We start from the raw sequence: 16178 nt of genomic DNA, 5'->3' as shown, positions 1-16178 counted from the left end.
TTACTTATGTGTTGTTGTTAATCACACAATAAAGTTGTCAAGAAAGTACAATCATTAAAGTAAGTGTGACCCATCTTCGACTAGTACGGATCATCTACCTAAGATAGGGTGTAGCACGATCCGTCTACCCTAAGCATAGATTATCAAATTTATTAACTTGGTTACACACAAACAATGATTAAGTGTAGCTCATCTTATGATTAGTACAAATCATCTACCTAAATTACATTAATCTAGGGTGTAGCATGACTTGTCTATCCTAGACATGAACTATCAAAACCTCTTGTTGCATGTTCAAATAATACCATTGCATAACCATACATTAATCATCTTTTGAACAATAAATATAATTTGAACACAATCAAAATAAAAAGCTTTTTCATAGACAAGATAAACATTTCATCATGATTGCATATAACATTAAAACCAATTACAAAATTGCAATCCTCATAGTTATACAATCATCAATGCCCAAAATAAAAATTCCAAAGAAAAGCACAATTAAGCCATTGATACTTGGATAGGATTTATCAAAACCTTAGGGAGAGCTTAGCCACTCATGGAGGTCCTTTGATTCGTTGGAGTTGAAGCACCATCCCCCATTACGCTGCTAGAAATTTCTTCAAGGAATAACAAAAACTCTCCCTCACATTCACTCTCTATTTTTCTTTGAAAACTAACCTAAGAAAACTAACTACTAACTAAACTACTATATTGACTAAGTTAAGAGAGATGAGAGAGAGCTAGCAAAAGGGACTTGGATCCTCCTTTATATAGACAAGTGAACTTTCTTCAAGGCAAGGTAAGGTATTAACATAATTTCGTGTTGCCCAAGAGACAAATCTCGTGCTTCTGAATTGATTCTTTTTTTCTTTTTTAGTTTTCAGACTTACAGGTGCAGGTCTGCAATGCGACGCCACCATGGGTCCAGAAAAATCACCTATGCCGTTATTCTATTTTATTTTTCTTTAGTTTTCAAAACAGTAGGTCGGCGTGTACATTTTCGGCACTGCATGTGCGCTTGAGTGATTGAATTGGTCGCTCGAGCGACTAGGGCTGGCAATTTTGACACGATCCGATAACCCGACAAGAACATGACACGAAATTAGTGAGTTTGGGTTTACCTTAAACGGGTTTGGGTTCTTCGTCCTTGTCGTCCTCGAAGCCCCACAGTCTCCCCAATGTGTCCGTCTCTACTAACTCCTCTCGCCGGCCGTGGTCTCTGTCCTCGTCGAACTCGTTCAAGCTCAGGCCTTGGTCTTCAGTCCCCACGCCTGAGTCCGATCGCGACACCAAAAGCTTGGAGGTTAGAGCCACCTCGGTGCTCGAGAGCGTTGACGAGAGCGCAGAATCCAGCAGCTTATTCAAGATGTTGGAGAATTGGAGCTCGGGGCGTTGTTTGGGATCTGGTACCTCTTCAACATCTTCTTTAATATCTATAACAAGCAGGTGACGTTTTTTTATGGATTTTGCAATCTGATTGTCAATTTGATTTTGTTTTTACTGTTGGGAGTGAAACATTTAGTTGAAATTTGAGGTGCTGACTGTGGATTTTGATTTGGTTTTAAGATAATGGCTTGCCATACTTTCTTAGCTTTGAATGTTCAAATGGGTCGTGTTGGGTGACCCGTGAAATTACCGTGTCGTGTCGTGTCTGGAGCCCCAACCCGTTAACATAAACAGGTCGTGTTTGGGTCTAGCTTAAATGGGTCGCTGTTCTTAACGGGTCGTGTCGGGTACCTGTTTTGCCAGCCCTACCCGCGACTTAAGTCGATTTCTGAGGCTTTTTAGGTCTTTTTCCTCTAATCACCTGAAAATGCTAAAAATACTAAAACGAAGTGAAAATGTTATATTACAATGAGGCTAAGGGTTTAACAATAGCAAATTAATGGGCTTGAATGTGCAACATTCAAGACCTATCAGACTATCAACATTCAAACATTCGGTCAAATATAGTGGAACATTCGATAAAGGCCGGAATGCATAAAAATGACTCAAAACTTCTACTCATACCACAATATAACTTAACCAAAGCTCATAAGAACTATATAAAAACATACTAAACTATAGCAATGTGATAAAACATGAAAAAGTTCATAACTCTTTTGAAAAATCTAAATACCCCATGTGATAAATCATAAACTCAACATGGCATGCTAGAACTTCACAAAATGCTCAATAAATAACAATACAAGTATATTCACATTGTGAAAAATTGATTTGAGGTTTAAGGGTTACCTTATGGAGGATGGAACCACACCAAATGTCACATTTTCTATCTCTAGAACCTCTCTCACTACGTCTAGGGTTTCCTGAAGTGCAAGAATGAAGGATGAGGGTTGCAGGTCGTAGTGTACTATATATAGGCATGAGGAATGAATAAGATTGACTGAGGTGGCTAAAGTGCTTTTGAGACATGATCAAACGTTCAGTGTATATTTCGAATGTTCAGGGAAACAACAACTCGAAGCCTTGAACATTCGTGGGATGTCGAATGTTTGTGGAAAATGACAGAATGATCGTCAAGTTGTTTTTTTTTTTTTTTTGAATATTTTTAATTTTTCTTTGATTTTAAAATTTTATTTTATTATTATTTAATTGAAAATATGACACGTGGCAAGGGTAATGTAGGAATATTTCAATAAAATTGGTCTTTTTGGTACTCTTTGTGTAATGCCCAAGATTTTTAATTATTATTTACACTATTTTAATAATATTGTGAGTAATATAATTTTATTGGGTTAATAATTAAAATAATAATAATAATAAAAAATAAATTATTATCTTGTAAGTTAAGTTAACTTAATCAATAAGTAAAAAAAAAAAAAATAAATAATAATAATAATCTTACAACTTGCACAGCAAGTTGTCTTTTTCTTTTAATATTTATTCTTCTCTTTTTCTCTTATTTTTCGTCTTCGTCCTTCTTCATTTTCGTTCTTTCTTCTTCTGTTCTTTTTCTTCCTTTCACTGAGACACACTGAGACAGAGGGAGAGAGTGGGTTTGAGAGGGGGAGATCGGGAGAGTGAAACACAGAGAGAGAGATGCTGTCGGAGAAAGAGAGAGAGAGGTGCTAAGAGAGAGAGAGAGACGAACAGAGAAGAAGACCGATCGATGGTGGTCAACGTCGGCAATTTCTGGGTTGTCAATCGGTGGCCGGAGTGCGCGATTTCCGGTGGTTCCATTGGATTTCCGGCGAAGACCTGTTGAACCAGAGACCAACAGAGGAAAAACCCCGATTTTTCGACGACTTCATGATGTGATTTTCGGGTAGATTTCTAAGAAACTCCCTAAACTAAATTTTATGATTTAATTTGATTAAATCAGTTTATTATTGGTTCCCTTGTTGATCGGATTATAGATGATTTGATATGGATGTTATTTGGTTTTGTTATTGAAATATATTATGGATTTGGATTGTGATATTTTGAAATTAGTTTACTGATTTGGGTATATAGGATTGTGTATTTCGGTGGCTTTTCTTCCTTGTTTTGAAATGGGTTTCGGCACTGTGTGAATGGGTTTTGAGAGTTGATTTATTCCCCTTGTTCCTGTTGGTATTGGCTGGGTAAAATTGAAGAACTGATTATTGATTGTGTGATTTTCTGGTGTTTTGGTTGGATATATCAAATGAATTGATTTCTTGTGTCTTCCTTTTTGGCTGAGTGAGTGTTGATTTCTATGGGTTTTAGGCAGGAGAAACTTATGGGTTATTTTGATGGCTGATTGATGGGTTTCATTTTCAGAAAAGAAGCCGAATGGGTTTTTGTTAATTATTTTTGGAGTTTTGATTTCATGGTTTGATTTGGGTTATTGAAGACAAAAACCGATCGGGTACTGTGAAAATTATTCTAGGTTTGTTTTTGTATGAAGATTTTTAATGGATTTCTATTTGAAAATTCTGAGGTTGATGTCATAAGCTTGGTTTGGATTGTTAATGCTAGAAGGTGGGAGTAGTAAGTAATTTTGATTTCCTGGTTAGTTTATGGGGTTTAAATTATGATGGGTGATTTGAGAGTTGTTTTGATTATAATGTTGGGGTCCATTTTGTTAAAGGATTCTCGGTTTTGTGGGTATATAAATTGGTGTTGGTGTATTGATGGGAAGAAGGGTAATAATACAGTTTAAGAATTTTGAATTGAGAATTGTTGTGATAATTTTTCTAAATGATCTTGCTGGGAATTTTTATGAAAGATTGTTGGTTAGTGGCTGATTGGGTTGAAATCTCGTTTATGGAAAATTCTGTTTGGGTTTCAATATATTGAAAATTATTGATCCATTGGTTAATCTGATAATAAATTTTGGGTTTGCCTGAGAATGTTGGTTTTTCTATTTACGATTTATTGTTGGATGATTTTTTTTTAGTGCATTGAGTTTCTGCTTAAAGGCTTGAGGATTTATCATGTTTTGAACAAATTGATGAGAATTGAGTTCTCTCTTGATGATCGGATGGTGTTTATATTTTGGATAAGGTTCTATTATGTTGCCATAAATCTTAATGAGTTCAACTTAATATTGGTTTGTTTGGATATGAAGTTTCAGATTAAAGATTTGTTAATTAAAGGGAATTGTTGTTTTTGGGGAGTTTCTGCGGGTTAGGCCAAATGAGTTCATATTAAAATTCCTAGAGCGTTGATGATTTAGTCACTAAGTAGTAATGTGGACTTATGAATATTGATGGGTAGTACAATTTGGAGACCTCTTGTTACGTGCTATGTTTACTTCAAAATTTCAGAATATTTTTCTAAGCTTCTTATTTTAATTTATTTAGGTAAAAGCTCGACCCCGACGCTAATGGCTAGTCCAGGTAAGGGAACACAACTTTAAACCCCGGCAAAATTTTAAATAAAACATTTTCAAAAAGAAAAAGGTTGGGAATTTTCAAAAGACTTTTTCACTTAAATATTATTGTTTTATTATCTCAAGTATGAAATAATGAATATGTTACCTGTGAATCATATAGATGAATGAAGCTGATGATTATATGTTACATGTGCACTATATGAATGAAGCTGATGAGTATATGTTACATGTGCACTATATGAATGAAGATGATGATGAGATTATGATTCTCAATGTATATATGTTATATGTGCACTATATGAACAAGATAATGAAATTATGTTGAATGTATGTTTTATGTTCCTCACACGAAGTTTTGTCCCACGGTACCATAATGCTATGATCCGGATCTTATGTTGATGATGATGGGTAGCGGGGCAACCACACCAAAAGTGTGGGGCTATTGGTCGGGGGGTCCTCACCTAGGGAGCTTCCTAACCCAGTAGCTCTCCCCTATGACGACAAGATGAGCCTATGGGTCTTTCGGGATCGGTCCTTTGGACGAGCTCAACGTGCACTGCTCATGGTAAAAATGGGGAAGTGGGCCAGTGGTAGACAAAACTTACACACTATGAATGATGATTACACATGCACATTTATTATTGATGCTGATATTTCTATATGTGAACTCTGAAAATTCTAAGTTTCTAAACTAAACTTTTTATACTACCTTGTACTATGTTGTGTTACTTACTGAGTTGTCAAACTCACCCCTTGTAAAGACCAAGAAATTTAATAGGCGATTTATCAAATAATAAATCGTATTTATTAAATAGATAGGACTAATAATTATATTCAAGGTGATAATATTTTGGGGTAATTACCTTTTCCCCCCATGAACTACCAACTTTTGCGCAAAGCCCCCACAAACTACCAACTCGACCAAAATAGAGCATTCAACTACCAAAGACAACCATTTTCCCCCCTTCCGTCAGTCAAAGGAGTTAAAACAAACGGTCAACGGGTCAAGTGACCGTCACACGCCGTTTTACCCTCATTTTCTTCCTCTTTTCCCCCCATGAACTACCACCATCTTCCAACATGCCCCCATGTAAAACGGCACATGACCCGTTGACTGTTTCTTTTAACCCCTCTAACTGACGGAAAGGGAGAAAATGGTTGTCTTTGGTAGTTGAATGCTCTATTTTGGTCGAGTTGGTAGTTCATGGGGGCATCGCGCATTTTTTGGTAGTTCATGGGGGGAAAAGGTAATTACCCCTAATATTTTCATTATGAAAATAAAGTGAGTTTAAGATAAAGAGTTGAAATAAATAATAATGATAATGGGTTCTAGAAAATAAATAATTATTTGTATTGGTAAAATATAATTAGATTAAATGTGGGGGTTAAATATTAGTTGGATTTTAATGTAATGGGGTCCTAGTGTAATTAATAAAAGCTGAGGTTTTAAAAATAAAAGAAATCTTCCATTGCTAAGTGTCACTACCGGATTGGCTATGGAGGATTTCATTATCTCTTCCCAACCATTCAGCTTGTGCCATGTGTCCCCCACCTCACCTTATCCATTTTCTTTCTTTTCCTCTCTCCTCCTCTCTCACACACGGGTCTCTCTTTCTTCTTCATTTTCTTTTCTTCTCTTTCCCCTCTTCTCTCCCTTCTTCTTCACGCAGCACCCGCACGTCTCTCCCAGCAACTCGACGCCCTCTCCTCTTCTCTTCTTCTCCCTTCTCCCTTTCTTTCCCTCCTGGTTTCGTCACGCAGCAGCCCACTCGCCCCTTCTCTCCATTTCTCCCTTCTCCTTTTGCTACATACTCACACGCACACACCCAACCGAGAGAGAGAGAGAGCTCGAGGCTCGGCCGGTGGAGGTGCAATTTTGGAACTCGGTGGTCAGGGCACCGTCAGGATGTGGTGGCAGCAGCTGGGCCGTGAATTCCGGCCCTGTTTCGGTGAGACACCTCTCTTCCTCTTCTTTGATTCTTGCTTAAATCTTCCTTGATTTTTGGTAGAATCGAATGGGTCTTCTTCGGGTTGGATTATTTGTTGCTTGGATTTGTCTTGTTTGGATTAAAGGACCGATTATGAGAATTGATGTTAGGCTTTGTTTGGGTGTTGATTTGTTTGGGGTGGAACCGGATGGGTATTGTTAATGTTGAAGGGTTTTGGCTTTGTGGTTTTAATCCATGATTTATGCTTTGTTATGAGTTGAGTTGGGTTGATTTTCAATGGTTGATGTTTAAGATTTTTGGTTGAAAATCTGAATGGAGGTTATTTGGGATTGTAGGGCTGATTTGGAGTTCCTTTCCTTGGTGGCTGAATGATGTATTCATTGAGGATTGGGTTGATGCTAACCTAGAATGGAAGTTTGATTGTTTGGTTGGTGGAAAAATTCAGATTTGGGTTCTTTTGAGGTGTTGACCAAATGATGAATGTCTCTTGAGATTTCGGTTTGTGATGCTATATTTGTGTTTGATGATTCTAAAATAGGTTTTTGAATTTGTATTTTTGAATCATTATTGATGGGTTTCTTTGGAGTTTAATTGAGGTTGAAATCCTAGGGCATTTATGATTATGGGTTTTGACTTTTGATTTTGGATAACCTATGATGTATGCCTTAAGTGGTTGGTGTTTGAATGAAAAGTGATTTTAAAGAGTATCTTATGGAAATCCAAATCTGAATTTGAAAGTTGTAATTGAGTGATAATGCTAGTTTAAGGTTATTTGAGGCTCTCATTTGATGGGAAATTATATATAAATTGTATTGGGTTGCGAATATGGTTAAGTGATTTGTGCTGAGTTAGACTTGTGGTCTTGATTTTGAATTTGATGTAAAGTTAGTTATTAATTTAAGGAGGGATTGTCAATCGTTGATTGGAGAAAGGTTTAAAATTGAATGGAGAATCTTGGTGTTGATTTGTTATGAGTTATGGGTTGGATGGTGTTTTCTTGTGTTTTGTTGATGGAATCATGGTGTAAATGAGGGCTGGTTTTGGGATTCCGTGTTTTGGATTGATGTGGGTTACATTTTCCTTTTAATTTTATGTTATGATGGTGGACTGCTATGGCCTTTGTTAAATCCGAATCTAGGGTTTTGTTTGTGAATTTTGAGGGCTTTTGTTAAGATGTAGGGTTGATGTTTGGATAGGTTGGTTGTTGGAATTGTTGGAGGATAATCTTGGTAGCATATGGCTAATGAGTTTAGATAAATTAAAAGAAGAATCTAAGAGAAGGAAGGGAAACAAATGGTGAAGTAAAATGGGTGATAGATTATGAGGCAACATTATTAGAATTGTGGTGGACTAAAAGTAAATTAAACCCATTTATAGTGCTTAGCTTTTAGGCCTATGTATATGCCACAAGTTTTTGTATATGTAAATATTAGTAACCTAAACTAATAGGTGTTACTAAATTGGAATGGTATAAGATTAAAGTCCTAAATCTAAACTACCTAAATGGTTAGTAATTAATAATAATGTTAGAGAACTATAAATTACTCAAATAACCCTAAGCTTGTAAATATAAGTTTGAAGACTCATAGAACATATAGGTGTACTAGAAATCCATTACGTGACAACCTAATGACTAATTCACCTAACCATATCCACATTATATTTATGTGTACTAATGGATTAGGATTAAGTGTAGTATGTATATACGTATACATATATATGTATATGGCTTAAGTATATATATATTGTTAACTTAGTAAACAAATGATGAGCTATAAAAACGGTTAACATAGGTCATGGGATGTGTGAGCACGCGGGTAGTCTATGTGTCATAGAGTGTAGAGTTTCGTAGCGTAGTCTAATGTTATAAGTATTTACAGGATCGTGTCATCATTGGAGGCTTCAATGAGTCCTTCAATGTAGAGTTGGAGTTGTGAGTCCAATACAGCCAGGTGATATTTTACTCACTGAGAAACTATTATTGTTATGTTTATTAGAATAACAAAATATATGTGTTTTATAAATTCGAACCAACTATATGTTGATTATCTGTTTTGGTTGATTTGAGTAGTTTCAATTATGTTCAAATAATATCAATGATGTTATGATATGATGTATGGATGAAATGTGTAGAATTGTTTTTAAAGTATTTGGATGTGAGCTGCGGTTGAGATTTAAATTATGCAAAGTAAAATCATAAAATTACATGTTAATTGGTTTATTGTATTTGAAGAAAGTATGATTTGTAAAGAATAGGAGAATAGAGTTTGAATTGTAAAGCATAAAGCATGAGCATAAAAGGAATGAAAGGACAAAGTACAAAGAACGAAAGGAATGAAAGGACAAAGCACAAGGAATGAAAGGATTGACATATGGAATAGAAGGACAATCATGAGCATGCATATCATTGTTAAATTGTATAATGTTTTCATGATATAGAATATTGTAGTTTTTATGTTAGACGTATTAGTATGCCTAAGAGTTTTAATGGCAAAAGAGCTTATGTATACTGTTATCATCTAGTTGCATAATTTTATAACATTGAGCTTGGATGAACAAGAATATTGTCATGGTTCGGTATGAGTAATACATTGTCCTAGGAGTAGGTAGATGAATTGTCGTGGCACGTCAGTAGGAAGTGCTTGGATACCCGAGTTTTACTCTAGTAACCACATGGATAACTACGTGCTCGACATGAAGTTGTAATGCCCTAGGATTCTGTGTTAACCATGTTCGGAAAATGATAGTAAGCTTGTACTAAAGAGCGAGATGGCATGTTTTAAGCTTAGTGTGCTTGGTTTTGACGCTATTGGTTGTAATATTAGTGTGGCTTGGGAGTAGGTAGATGGATTGTCGTTGCACATCAGTAAGAAGTGCTAGGATATCAGAGTCTTACTCTAGTAACTGCATGGACAACTATGTGCTTTGACATGAAGTAGTAATGCCCTGAGGCACAGTGTTATCACAGTTAATAACGTTAGACCTATGTGCATTTGAGCTACCAACATAAAAATATTATTGTAGGTGGGTTTATACGTGGTTGCTTCCATGCCAATGGAACTTCTACGTATGGGTCCAACTACATAGTATGCTTTAAATGTTTTCTGATAGTTGGTGTTCGCTATATCAGCTATGGGGGTTTTCAAACAAAATTTTATAAATTGGTAGCTGTTATAGTGTACGCGAGACTAAAAAGAAAAGTTGGTTCTTTGCGAAAACTCAGTTAGTTTAATATCACTGAGGCGGTGAACTCATCATTTCACCTATACGGATGTGGCAAACCCCCACAACCGTATAGATAGTGTTCCTTTGGCTGCAGGTACTCGGGTCGTAGTTGATGGGAGTGTAGACGTGCATTTGAGATATTATAACCGGAGCTCGCCGCGACGGTCGTAAATGCGGGACCATGGGCGTCCTTAGTTTTATAGGGTTTGTTATGGCTTGTGACGCATGTGTCACTCGTTATTGTATAAAGCCATTTCTGTTATGTATTTATATCGAGGAAAGACTTAAACACATAGATGTTAAATGGCTCTTGTTGTTATTAATTTATGATAGATGTTTAAGATGTGATTTCCACTATTGAGTTTATGTTTTTCGCTGCATAGTAGTTAGATGTTGTACTCTGATTTACCAGGTACATATTAAGGGTTATGTACCATATGTTGGCTTTGCGACACATCGTCGTGCCACTGTGAGGATCCATTAGTATTTTAAGAGATTAATATTTATGAAATGTTTTGTATAAAAAAAAAAAAAAAAAAAAAAAAAAAAATGGGTCGTCACACCCCTTACCCCTACAACCTTTTTCAGGATGCAACAATCAGAGTCACTTTTTGGTAATGGTATAGACCTCGCTAAGAGCAAAGAGATTGTTGGGGGACTGATGTAACCTTTGTATTGTATAGTATGTTTCCCTTTTGAAATTTATAGCATTGTAATGACCTACTATTATGTTCATATAAATAAATTAGATGATTAAGATCTATATTTAGAAGATGTGTGCTTTATGTAAATGAAATTTTAGGCTCAAGTTCGCGTTTCCCCTTATTTCCCAAAAGGGGGGCGTGACACTTTGGTAGTTTGTGGGGCCCGAGTGATGCACTTGGTAGTTTAATGGGTTATTTTAAAAATGGTTGATAGTTTGAGAGGCTTTTTATAATTAACTCTATCAATTATTTGGATTGGGAAAATTGGTTTATAGCGCTTATTGAATTTCTTTTTAATTTTAAATTAAATCAAGAGTGCTGGTTTCCTAAAGCATGATTTCATGAATAATTGTATTTTATTTTATTATTTTATTAATTTAGGATATTACAGGTTCGGTCACCCTCAAATGGCCATGGGGTGGCCGAAACTACCTCTAGTCACCCCTGCCAGCAAGGACCACGATTTATCAAGGGGGCCAAACCAAATCATAAATAAGGGGCCAAATTCTAATTATGATAGAGACAGCCTAATTTTTAAGCCCAAATGTGTATGTGCGCGCGCATGTATACACACAATTTTTAAGCCCAACCCCAATTATTATTATGTTGGAATTTTTTTTTCTTTTTTCTTTTTTCTTGTTCTCTAAGCAATTTAGAAGGGGAATTATTACTTTGACGATTATGAACTATTTATTAATCTAGACAAAAGCTAGTAAGAACTTAACACATTGTAAGTTGGAACTTGGATCTTGAGAAACAAGTTTTGATAGATATCATTCACTGCAAGATAGATAATCACAAGCCCACATGCAAATGAGTTACACTAGGTCTTATTAACAGGGACGGAGTCAATGGGGTCATGGCCCCCATCGGCCCCCCAAATTTCATCCCTGCTAGGGGTGTAAAGTCGACCGGTAACCGATCAACCGATTTGGTACCCGGTTAGAAATAACTAGTAACCGGCCTTATCCGAGCGATTACCGATTTTAGAAAATATTGAAACCGGTTATAACCGGTAACCGAGTATATATATATATATATATATATATTCATTTATTTAAAAAACTAAAATAATAAAATTTATAGTTTTACACTTTTACTTCCATTCCAAATTAGGCCAACATATTGGGCAAAAAAAATGTTGAAATAATTTTTTAAAGGCCTAAAAAAGTTTAAATTAAGCCCAATACTCAAATTAGGCCCAAAAAACTGATTTTTTTTTGTTAAATTTTGGTTACTGGATACCAACCGGTAACTGCCAGTTAATCGATGGTTATTAAATAACCGGTTAACCAGCTACCCGGTTATAGGAGCCAGTTGGCAATTTTGGTCAACCGGCTACGTCGGTTATGGTTACCGGTTTTAGCCAATAACTGGTAATGGTAACCGGGTTTTTACCTCTAGTCCCTGCCCACTATCTATTTTTTAAAAGAAATAAAAATAATACTTTTTAATGAGGCATATGAGCTATGTGGCAGTTGCTGATTGGTTTAATGTGCGTGTCTATTAAAATTATGGACAGAAGTACTATTGTAACGCCCCACCCAAACGTGTGGCAAATATTTAAGCCCGTAACAATAATATGATTTTAAACTAAGTGAATACATGCCACTTTAAATAATTATAAATATTAAAATATTTGGTACCCTGCTTTGTAAAACACCCAAAAAAGTTTTTTAAGATGTTGAAATAGCTCGTTTCGAAAATGTGGTTTAGGGTTTTCAGCCATAATTATCAATCGTTACTTGAGAACGATCGAATGGTGGAAAGATTTTGTATAACAATCGATCGTTGCTTTAGAATAATCGAACAATACGATTCTATGCCTAACAATCAATTGTTACTTTAAAACAATTGATCAGTGACCGTCTGCATGCATTTGAAACTTGACCTTTTCAGTACAAGCACGTGGGAAGGGGGCTATTTAAAGGGCTAGGATAAACCCTAAACCATTATTTCTTCACTTTTTTTTTTTTTTTTTTATCCTAGCCCTTATAGAGAAAAAGATGACCTCCATTGAGGGTTATGCTCCTAAGGTTTTTGACAGCTCTCACCTTTATGGTATAAAGCTGAACCTAGCCTTAACTTATGTTTATTCATCATGTTTAAACCGTGTTTTACCTATTAAATCGCATACTAGTTATCTTCCCTTTAATAACGGCTTAAAGTTGAGTCTTTTAAGTAGATAAGCTTGACCCTTGTATGAAACCTTAAATATTAGCTTTCTTTTAAACTTTAATGTAATGTTAAATACATACCTATTGTTGGTAATTGATCCGAACCAAGTCACACAACCCATGAGTTTTATCCAGGAGACCGGCCCGCGCTCTAGGGTAGATTTGAAGCTTGAAACCTACTCTGCATGCATAATAGGGAATCCCTTCCCAAACCAAGAAGCGTGTCTCGAGTTAAATAATTGTGCATGTACCCACAATGTGGGGCACGTCCTCGAGTTTAGGGATAGTGGGTACTCGAAAAATAGAACAAACGTTAATCACAAGTGCATCACATATCCCACACATCCAATGAACTTGCATGCACCCTCACTTAGCCTTATCAAAGTTTTCACGTCTTATGTTTTGTTAAAGTTTGTTAAGATCATATAGCTCTCTTGTTATTCCCGTAGGCCTTAACCGAACAATCCTATACCCCCTACTCCATCAATGGTCTTTATAGCCAAATCGTTGTGATACCAAAAAGTTGTGATGACCCAGACCTTGCCCCATTATAACAATGACTCAATCGACACACTAACATTACTTTACATAACTTATCATAACATGAACATATCATATCATAGCACTACAACTAGTAGCGGAAACATCTAGACATTGAACAATAAATGTTACATAGCAGTATAACACACAGAGCTAACCATAAACACCTATATTTTATAAAGGCTTACACTGTACATTTATATAACTAAAAACTTTGGCTACACAAAAATGCCACATATGGCACAAGGCCCAACATACATAATAAGTATTTATATACATAGAAAAAATGATGTACATAAAAGATAGACCAAACCATTAGTCTAACTCAAAACACATCTGGCATCACATGGCCTCAATCACAGTAGCCTAAGTATGAGGCTACCAAATCCTCATCTATGCCCTCATCTCCTGCAACAACAACATATGTGCGATTGTGGGGTTACCACATAACATAGGTAGATATGTGAGTCTACAGTCTTAGTAAGTATAATAATCACTAACTTTTAATAATTGAGCCGACTTTCAGTTTCTACCACGAATTTACAATAACAACTACATTAGGCTTTAAAATACATTTAAATCAATTTGTGCCTGATGAGGTAAATGCTATAGAGAAAAAACCTTTAAACATAATACTTAGTTGTGAGTATATGTGCATATTTCATCTCCCGCTTAGAAACATACACATACAAACCCATTTAAGTCATGGCATATGTGTACATCATATAACCATGCTACACTCATATACACACATTCCACTGTCTCAAGCAAAACACATGCATGCATATCTAAGCAATAAACTGTACAAAATCATCATATGCAAACAATTGTAACTACATACATCCATTTCACGTCCCAATTCACGAACATATGCATACGGAAAAATCTAGCATTAAATCCCTTAGAAAATCGTTCCATAAACATCAACATAAACTATGCAATGCAAGCTTCTGTTTATCCCTTTCATTCCCATTTCCATTCAATTTTCATGTCATTTCTTATCGTGGTGCCGGAGGACTTTAACCCACATTCTTTGGGTTGCTACAAGACTCTAACCCACAGTCTTCGTTCTCATAACTTTGAGACTACCAATCATTTATTCATTGATTGTGATTTAACTAGAATCATATGAAGACAATCAAAATGGCCTCTCAGCATTTCTACATTCACTGATTTTCCTATAACTCATTGGATCAACATCATTTTTAATCCAATTAAGTCTTTAAATATCCCAAAAAAGGAGGTTCTCAACTTTTAACTCTTTGCCACTATTGCATTAGATACAATCTGGTTTATCAGAATCCAGATTGTGCAGAATAATCATAAAGTGGATGCCTCATACATTTTGAACCAGATCAATTTCAATATGAAAGCCCATGAACAAGCACGAGAGAATGTATCTACCACAGGAAAATTGTGGGAAACCCCCCACCTTATGGCTTTCTCAAAGCAAACTTTGACGTTAAAGTGAGACAATCATTATCTGTAACCTCAACAGTTAGTGATGATAAAGGAACAATTGTTGTTGTGATGACCCATTTTTTTTCTTTTAAAAAACATATAAATGAGTCATCACAGTGGCACGACTATTTGTCGCTTAGCTAACATATGGCACATGCTCCATAACATGTACCTGATTATCAGAGTTACATCTATGCACCAAAATACATATCAACAGCGGAAACACATCTATATATATATCAATCTGTTTTACAACAAGAGAGCCATTAATATGTCTATCTGTTTAAGGCTTAACAACGTTACTCTAATTACAATAACAAAAGATGGCTCTACAAAATACAGGTGTCGCATCGGACACGAGCCATACAAAAGACTACCGAAATGCAGACTACCCTTAAGTCCGAGACATATGACTGTCGCGAAGTGCTCCAATCATAGCATCCCACACTAAGCATACTGGTCATCATCTACATTAGTGGAACCTGCAGCCAAAGCATCAATGTTTGCATGGTTGTGGGATTAACTATGTGACGACCCGTTTTTTTTTTATTATTATTATTTTTTTTTTATACAAACATAAAACAAGTCGTCATAGTGGCACGACTATTTGTCACTCAGCCAACATATGGCATATGCCCCGTAACATGTACCTGATAATCAGAGTTATATTTAACAGCGAAAAACATAATGATACCATTACAATTTCAGCAGAAAGGCACAACTAAAATATAACCTATTGATTTTACAAAAGAGCTATACACATGTCTATCTGTTTAAGGCTTAACATCATTACATCATATAACAAAAAAATGACTTATACAAAAGAATACGTGACACCCACGTCACAAGCCATATACAAAATATACCAAAAGAGATGACACTATAGTCCAACCCATTACAACTGTCGCTGTGTGCCTCAGTCGTAATATCCCAGATAATACGCTACTGGGTCGTCATCTAACTCTGGAGTACCTGCAGCCAAAGGAGTAGTATCTATACGGTTGTGGGGATAGCCACATCCGTATAGGTGAAAGAATGAGTTCACCGTCTTAGCATAAATAAATACACTAAGATCTCAGAGGTATACTATTCACTGAGTTTTCGTAAAGAACCAACTTTTTATTTTTAGTCATGCGTACACTATAACAGCCACCAATTTTATAGACTTTTGTTTGAAAACTCCCATAGCTGATATAACAAACACCGACTAATAGAAAACATTTAAAGCATACTACGCAGCTGAGCTTATACGTAGAAGTTCCATCATTGGAAACAACTACATACATCCTCACCTACTATATTACTTTTGATTCAATGA

At 35.8% G+C, this 16178-nt stretch overlaps 1 long non-coding RNA gene across 1 annotated transcript; it reads left to right on the top strand.

Moving 5' to 3' along the window:
- Nucleotides 1–2937: 2937 nt before the first annotated feature.
- LOC133871944 (uncharacterized) lies at nucleotides 2938–10304 on the top strand. The gene is made up of 3 exons (XR_009900905.1): nucleotides 2938–3271; nucleotides 4773–4808; nucleotides 10052–10304. It is a non-coding gene; the product is annotated as an uncharacterized LOC133871944 (long non-coding RNA).
- The last annotated feature ends 5874 nt before the right edge of the window (nucleotides 10305–16178 follow it).

Source organism: Alnus glutinosa, chromosome 6 (assembly GCF_958979055.1).
Source record: "Alnus glutinosa chromosome 6, dhAlnGlut1.1, whole genome shotgun sequence".
Classification (NCBI taxonomy): domain Eukaryota; kingdom Viridiplantae; phylum Streptophyta; class Magnoliopsida; order Fagales; family Betulaceae; genus Alnus; species Alnus glutinosa.
The sequence above is the reverse complement of the archived record's forward strand: the minus strand, read 5'-3'. Positions and strand labels throughout refer to the sequence as shown.